General features: G+C 46.0%; 1 protein-coding gene across 1 annotated transcript in view; it reads right to left on the reverse strand.

Moving 5' to 3' along the window:
- LOC143290422 (dual oxidase 2-like) overlaps positions 1-7,500 on the reverse strand; it is a 131,671-nt gene that overhangs the window by 96,591 nt on the left and 27,580 nt on the right. The window lies entirely within an intron of this gene.

Below are 7,500 nucleotides of genomic sequence, written 5' to 3' on the forward strand. Positions count from 1 at the left end.
CTTTACGCATGAATTCTACCCTAATCTTCCTGGTTGCAATGTTTACACACACACACACACACACCATCACCACCAACAACAACCCCCAGCAACAGACCCCGGATTTCCACGCGTTCCCCCATTGTCACCACGGCCTAGCACTGAGAACTACCAGCACCCAAGACACCGCAAGCCTATGGCAGCCATACGCCAGTCACCCACCCACCCCACCTACAGCTACCCCACTACCCCCTCCTACCCCCCACCCGGCCTCGCCCTCCCCCCTCCCCCACACCCCACACCCCCGACAAGTTCCAGAGACAGTCACCCTGGCAGGACAGGACAGACAGCAGCTACCCCAAATGAAAGGAACCAACGGACATCGCCACCACCTCCTCAGTGTCGAGTGGATCGAACCATGGGAAACGCATCATTCCAGTTCGCCTGTTCCTATTTCGCCTATTGATGCTGAGCCTGTTCCTGTCCATTTAGCCTATTCCCGCTTAACCTGTTCCAATCCATTTCGCCTATTGCTGCTTTCCTTGTTCTATTCACTTCGCCTATTCCTGCTTTGCCTGTTTCCATCCATTTAGCCTATTCCCGCTTAGCCTGTTCCCATCCACTTCGCCAATAGTCGCTTCGCCTGTTCCCATCCATTTAGCCTATTGCCGCTTCGCCTGTTCCCATCCATTTAGCCTATTACCGCTTCGCCTGTTCCCATCCACTTCGCCTATAGTCACTTCGCCTGTTCCCATCCACTTCGCCTATAGTCACTTCGCCTGTTCCCATCCATTTAGCCTATTGCCGCTTTGCCTGTTCCCATCCATTTAGCCTATTGCCGCTTCGCCTGTTCCCATCCGTTTAGCCTATTACTGATTTGCCTGTTGCCATCCATTTAGCCTATAAACCGCTTTGCCTGTAACCATCCATGTAGCCTATTGTCGCTTCGCCTGTTCCCATCCATTTAGCCTGTTCCTGTTCCCATCCATTTAGCCTATTGGCGCTTTGCTTGTTCCCATCCATTTAGCCTATTGGCGCTTTGCTTGTTCCCATCCATTTAGCCTATTGGCGCTTTGCTTGTTCCCATCCATTTAGCCTATTCCTGCTTCGAATGTTCCCACCCATTTCGCCTATTGCCTGTTCCCATCCATTTCGCCTATCCCGCTTTGCCTGTTCCCATCCATTTCGCCTACTGCCGCTGTACCTGTTACCATTCATTTCGCCTATTCCCGCTTTGCCTGTTCCCATCCATTTCGCCTATTCCCGCTTTGCCTGTTCCCATCCATTTCGCCTATTGCCGCTTCGCCGTGTACTTTAAAAGACATCGGTTTCTCATTTATTTTACTAGATTATTCAGTAAATCGTAGTAAAATTACCTCTAACGCATGCAAACACACACACACACACACACACACACACACACACACACACACACACACACACACACACACACACACACACACACACACACACACACACACACATTCTGTTCATCTTAAGTGTTTGTGGAAACATTATGCTGAAATGTTAAACGCATATAAGTGATGCCCTGTTCAAAAGCTCTGCATCGCGTGCGTGCGCGCGAGCGTATATGTGTGAGAGAGAGACAGACAGACAGACAGACAGACAGACAGAGAGCAAACAGAGGGATGGCTGAATAGGTGAAACGGGAAAGGCGAGTGGACGAAACCGGACACACAGTCAAAGTCTCAAGAGGCCACTGACGTTGGCCACACCTTTAAACAGTAGGAGAAAGGATAATAGGCGAAACCGGCATGATCCCAAAGAAAAAATGAGTTTGAAAAAGTCGGAAAACGTACAGCTTATAGTGCGCCGAAAAGGACACAGATTTTACAGGAGTCTAAGGTGTTACACTGACTACTCGGGGGTGGTTACTTCATCTAGAATAGTGCTGAGATTGAGGAGACGATAGCCGACGTTCTTACCCATCATCGTCAAACAGTTAATTAAACAGAGAAACGGTCTCAACATCCGCCAACGACTAACGTCACCCTAAACGGCGAACCGACAGTCACTGGTCGATCATCTTAGCGTTATCGTCAGTGCGCTGACTGTCCTTGGGGGTCTACCTGACACGGCCTTTTATGGCACAATAATAATAATAATAACCTGTCGCCTCGCCTGCAGACGACGCCGTGATAATGCAGCGGCTCAGATACAACTACAGAATTTTCCATTGCAAATATGGACTGTCTGTGATGTCATGTCAAGCAACAGGTATGACTCAGACAGGCAGACAGAAAGCGGACAGAAAGACAGAACGAACGAACGAACGAACGAACATTTTTATTGAGGGAAGTGGAATAAACATGCATATGCTTTTTCGCATCCAGCCCTCTGGGCAAAAAGACAGGCAGACGGACAGACAGACAGATAGATAGACAGATAGACAGACAGACAGACACATACATACATACATACATACATACATACATACATACATACATGGCCAGATGGACGGACGGACAGATATGTAGTAGGTAGATTGATGGACAGGTGAACACACAGACAGGCAGATAAACAAACCCACAAACAGAAACAGACAGACATACATGATTATATATATATATATATATATATATATATATATATATATATATATATATATATATGGACACACACAGTTCACTGACAACAATTTACTCTTGTGTGCTTTCATATCTGTGAAACTGCATGTTTGGTGCATATCTGTTATGCATGTGTGAGTGTATGTGTGAATGTGTGTCTTCATGTTTTACATTTATTTGCTTATTTATCATCACTGTTGTCTTTTTTTCTTTTCTTTTTTTATCATTATTACCACTACCTTTTTTATGTTATATTATTATTTATTTATTTATTTATTTGTTTAAGCTTATCTATTAATTATTCACCTTTTTTTTTCTCAAGGCCTGACTAAGCGCGTTGGGTTACGCTGCTGGTCAGGCATCTGCTTGGCAGATGTGGTGTAGCGTATATGGATTTGTCCGAAAGCAGTGACGCCTCCTTAAGCTACTGAAACTGAAACTGCCCGAAGTCTGATGATAGGTTTTCAGCATTACACACTAGTAAACACTGTTTCTAAATAGTGTGTAAGCTTCCGACTATTGAGGTTCCAAAATCATCGTCGATGGGCGCAGAAAAGACAGTCCGCACCAGTACGCCGTGACGAAGAAGTTAGCGTCATGGACTGCTGGCTTGGAAACGAGGGATCGAACCTTATCAGAAACAGATTTTTTTTTTTTTTTTTTTTTTTTTTTTTTCACTTGGCCGGCTCCTGCCCGGGGTTGACACTGCTATGGACTGGGGAAGTCTGGACCACGCAGCCGGGTGTCATCCACTTCAAGAATGCGTCTTTTTTGGGGGCGCTGGGCAAATTTCTTGACCCAAACTTTGGGTGCCTGTATCTCTCGAGCCTGGTTGAAAAAGGGATATTTTTTTATAAATAATTTTCTTCTTCTTCTTCTTCGTCGTCGTCGTCGTCGCCAATCTTCGTCGTCGTCGTCATCATCATAATCATCATCATCGTCATCGTCATCGTCTTCTTCTTCTTCTTCTTCTTCTTCTTCCTCCTCCTCCTTCTCCAAAATGACCAATATCGAAGCTTCTCGGGAAAACCAAAATGACCAACATCGAAGCTTCTTGGGAAAACCAGAATGACCAACATCGAAGCTTCTCGCTGGGAAAACCAAAATGACCAACATCGAAGCTTCTTGGGAAAACCAAATGACCAACGTCGAAGCTTCTTGGGAAAACCAAATAACCAACATCGAAGCTTCTTGGGAAAACCAGAATGACCAACATCGAGGCTTCTTGGGAAAACCAGAATGACCAACATCGAGGCTTCTTGGGAAAACCAGAATAACCAATATCGAAGCTTCTTGGGAAAACCAGAATGACCAACATCGAAGCTTCTTGGGAAAACCAAATAACCAACATCGAAGCTTCTTGGGAAAACCAAAATGACCAACATCGAAGCTTCTCGCCGGGAAAACCAAAATGACCAACATCGAAGCTTCTTGGGAAAACCAAAATGACCAACATCGAAGCTTCTTGGGAAAACCAAAATGACCAACATCGAAGCTTCTCGCCGGGAAAACCAAAATGACCAACATCGAAGCTTCTTGGGAAAACCAGAATGACCAACATCAAAGCTTCTTGGGAAAACCACAATAACCAATATCGAGGCCATCCTGCTGAAGACCAAGCTAATCTGGGCAGGACATGTCTCCAGAATGGAAGATAAAACCACCGCCTTCCCAAGATCGTTCTGTACGGTAAACTGTTGTTTGGTCACCTTAAAAGAGGAACAACTCAAAAGCGGAACAAAAACACGCTTGATGTGATATGACCATTTATACAGCGCTTATCTCCGATCATGGACCCAAGCTCTAAGCGCTTTACAAACATTTGTCATTTGCACAATAGGCTACCTAACTGGGTTGAGCCAACTGACAGTGGCCTTTCCTGTGTCAATCAGGAGTTAGTCACGCACGCACGCACGCACACACACACACACACACACACACACACACACACACACACACACACACACACACGTAACGTTTTTACGTGTATGACCATCTTTGTTGATTTACCCTGCCATGTATGCTCCCATTGTCGGGAGTGTGCATGGGCATGTTCTTGTTTCCACAACCAACCAAAAGCTCGCGTGGATTACAGGATCTTTCTGCGCGTAATTGATCTTCTGCGCTTGTATACACACGAAGGGGGTTCAGGCATTAGCAAGTCTGCACATATGTTGACCTGAGAGACAGGGGAAAAAAAAAATCTCCTACCCTTAACCAACCAGACGCGACGGGTATCGAACTCAAGGACACTCAGACGAGAACCCAACGTTCTAACCGTGCTGAAGAAGGTCTTCACAACCTGCGACATCAGCTAGCCAGGCTACCCAGGCCGCTGAGCGAAGTGTGTGGCGCCACACCACCCACCAGTCTGCCAGTACCTTCGGAGCCAGCCGTCGTGCCAGCCTGCAAGAGAAGCGGACAAGGCGGGCCCAAACAGAGCCCGCCACAGACCAGACATTCCCCACCAGCCACTGCGGATAAGGAAGATTCTGCCGATCTCGAGTGGGACTCGTCAACCTGCGCATTATTAATCCTTTGACTGTATATAAAAAAAAATTTTTTTTTTTTTTTAAAAAGCAGAAAGCGGTGTTTCAAGTCATAAATCAATACCCAGAGCATTCGGCCAAAAAGTGAGAAAATTAATGGCCTGGAGGTATACCACTCGAAATCAATCGTGTGAATTCTCAGCCTTCCAGTTATTATCCCTTCTTTTGATGTCATCCGTGATGTCACCATGACTATGAGTTCTACGGGCACAGCAGTCAAGGAGTTAAGTAGAGGACAAAAATGATCTGATCTTCACATTACTCTTCGATAGTGAAGCCATCGCCAATAGCGTGGGGCTTTGTGGGTGCACAGTTCAGCACTTGTTGAACCACGACAAACACTACCCCCAATCTGCTGTGTCATCAGCTTGAACTGTGAAAAAACTAGAACAAGGCGAACCACTCAACTAATGTCCCTTTTCGCTTCAGCAGTGCAGAAAAATGCGACAGGTAATAACGCGCACTAGCAATGAGGTTACCTGAAATGAACATTATATTTTCTTGTCTGGACAGACCGCAATTTCCCCTCAGTGTAAGAGTACAGACTGCCTACTCGTGGCAGTAATGGAGTAGAGTGATTCAGCTCTCCAGCAACGCTGCATTAAACTGACGGTGGGGACTTCTGTATATCACAAGTCCAAGTCTGGTTGAACTGGGGGTGGCAAAATGCGCTGGTTGAAAAGTAATTCTGGTTACACAAATGAACAACACCCCAAACGTTTTTTGTTTTTTTTTAGTAACTCTGTAAATGACGAATAGTTCAACACTTTACTGACCACTGTGTCTATGAGTATTTCTTCCGCGGATGTAACCAGTCCAGAATGAGACCCCTCTCTATACTTCTCTAGCGTTTTCTTTCTTTGCAAATGCAGTGTACAAAAACGTTGATGAAAATGTTCCCAGCAAGCTGGTTAAAAGTCGAAGCACATTGTTTAAGATTATTTTGGCCATTTGCACTCCCTTTCTGGTGAAGCATAATTGTACACGAAATGACAGCAAAACATTCGGCATGCAGATTCCCTGAATTCAGCCTCGGGGCTAAGAAGTGACAGGTTATGAGTTTGAATCCGGGGCTGAACAATGATGTATAGGAAAGGATTCCTGGTTCTTCTCACGGCCCAGTATCCTTCTTCTTCTTCTTCTGCGTTCACTCGTATGCACACGAGTGGGCTTTTACGTGTATGACCGTTTTTACCCCGCCATGTAGGCAGCCATACTCCGTTTTCGGGGGTGTGCATGCTGGGTATGTTCTTGTTTCCATAACCCACCGAACGCTGACATGGATTACAGGATCTTTAACGTGCGTATTTGATCTTCTGCTTGCATATACACACGAAGGGGGTTCAGGCACTAGCAGGTCTGCACATATGTTGACCTGGGAGATCGGAAAAATCTCCACCCTTTACCCACCAGGCGCCGTCACCGTGATTCGAACCCGGGACCCTCAGATTGACAGTCCAACGCTTTAACCACTCGGCTATTGCGCCCGTCACCCAGTATCCGATTTCAATGTCTCCTTGGTCTCGTTGCTGGTGAGGGGCCAGTCACTGCTAAAAAAAACAACAACAAAAAACCTTGACTGCCATAAACGTATTACGTACGTGCACAGTGACGTCACCGATGACGTCATCAGAAAAAGGGAAATAGCTCTGGAAGGCTGAAAATTCACACAGTTTGTCCAGAGTGGTATATCTCCAGATCATTTTCTCAGTTTTAGGCTTATTGTTTTGGATAATGTTTTATGACCTGAAACACCACTTTCTGCTGTTCTCCCCCTGGCACTGAAGGGGTTTCTTGCAATGTCGAAAAAGTTGTGAGATGGTTGGCAAAGAGATTGTTCATTCCCAGTTCCAGTGCTGTCTCTCGGAGTGTGCTTTTCATTACTGCGTGTGCGTACACACACACACACACACACACACACACACACACACACATATATATATGTATATATATATATATATATATATGTGTGTGTGTGTGTGTGTGTGTGTGCACATGTGTGTGTGTGTGTGTGTGTGCACATGTGTGTGTGTGTGTGTGTGTGCACATGTGTGTGTGAGTGTGTGTGTGTGTGTGTGTGTCTGTGTGTGTGCACATGTGTGTGTGTGTGCACATGTGTGTGTGTGTGCACATGTGTGTGTGTGTGTGTGTGTGTGTGTGTGTGTGTGTGTGTGTGTGTGTGTGTGATAGCGAATGCATCGCTAAAAGTGAAAGCCAGCGTTTCGTGTCTACGGTTCCCGACTTGCTTGCTTGCTCAGGTGCGTGCCTACACTCACGCTTACACTACATTTCAACGTCTAACGGTTTACGATCTGCTCTCAGTGGCGCGCGCGCGCACACTCAAACTCTCTCTCTCTCTCTCTCGCTCTCTCTCTCCCTCTCTC

This window comes from Babylonia areolata, chromosome 15 (genome assembly GCF_041734735.1).
Source record: "Babylonia areolata isolate BAREFJ2019XMU chromosome 15, ASM4173473v1, whole genome shotgun sequence".
Taxonomy (NCBI): domain Eukaryota; kingdom Metazoa; phylum Mollusca; class Gastropoda; order Neogastropoda; family Buccinidae; genus Babylonia; species Babylonia areolata.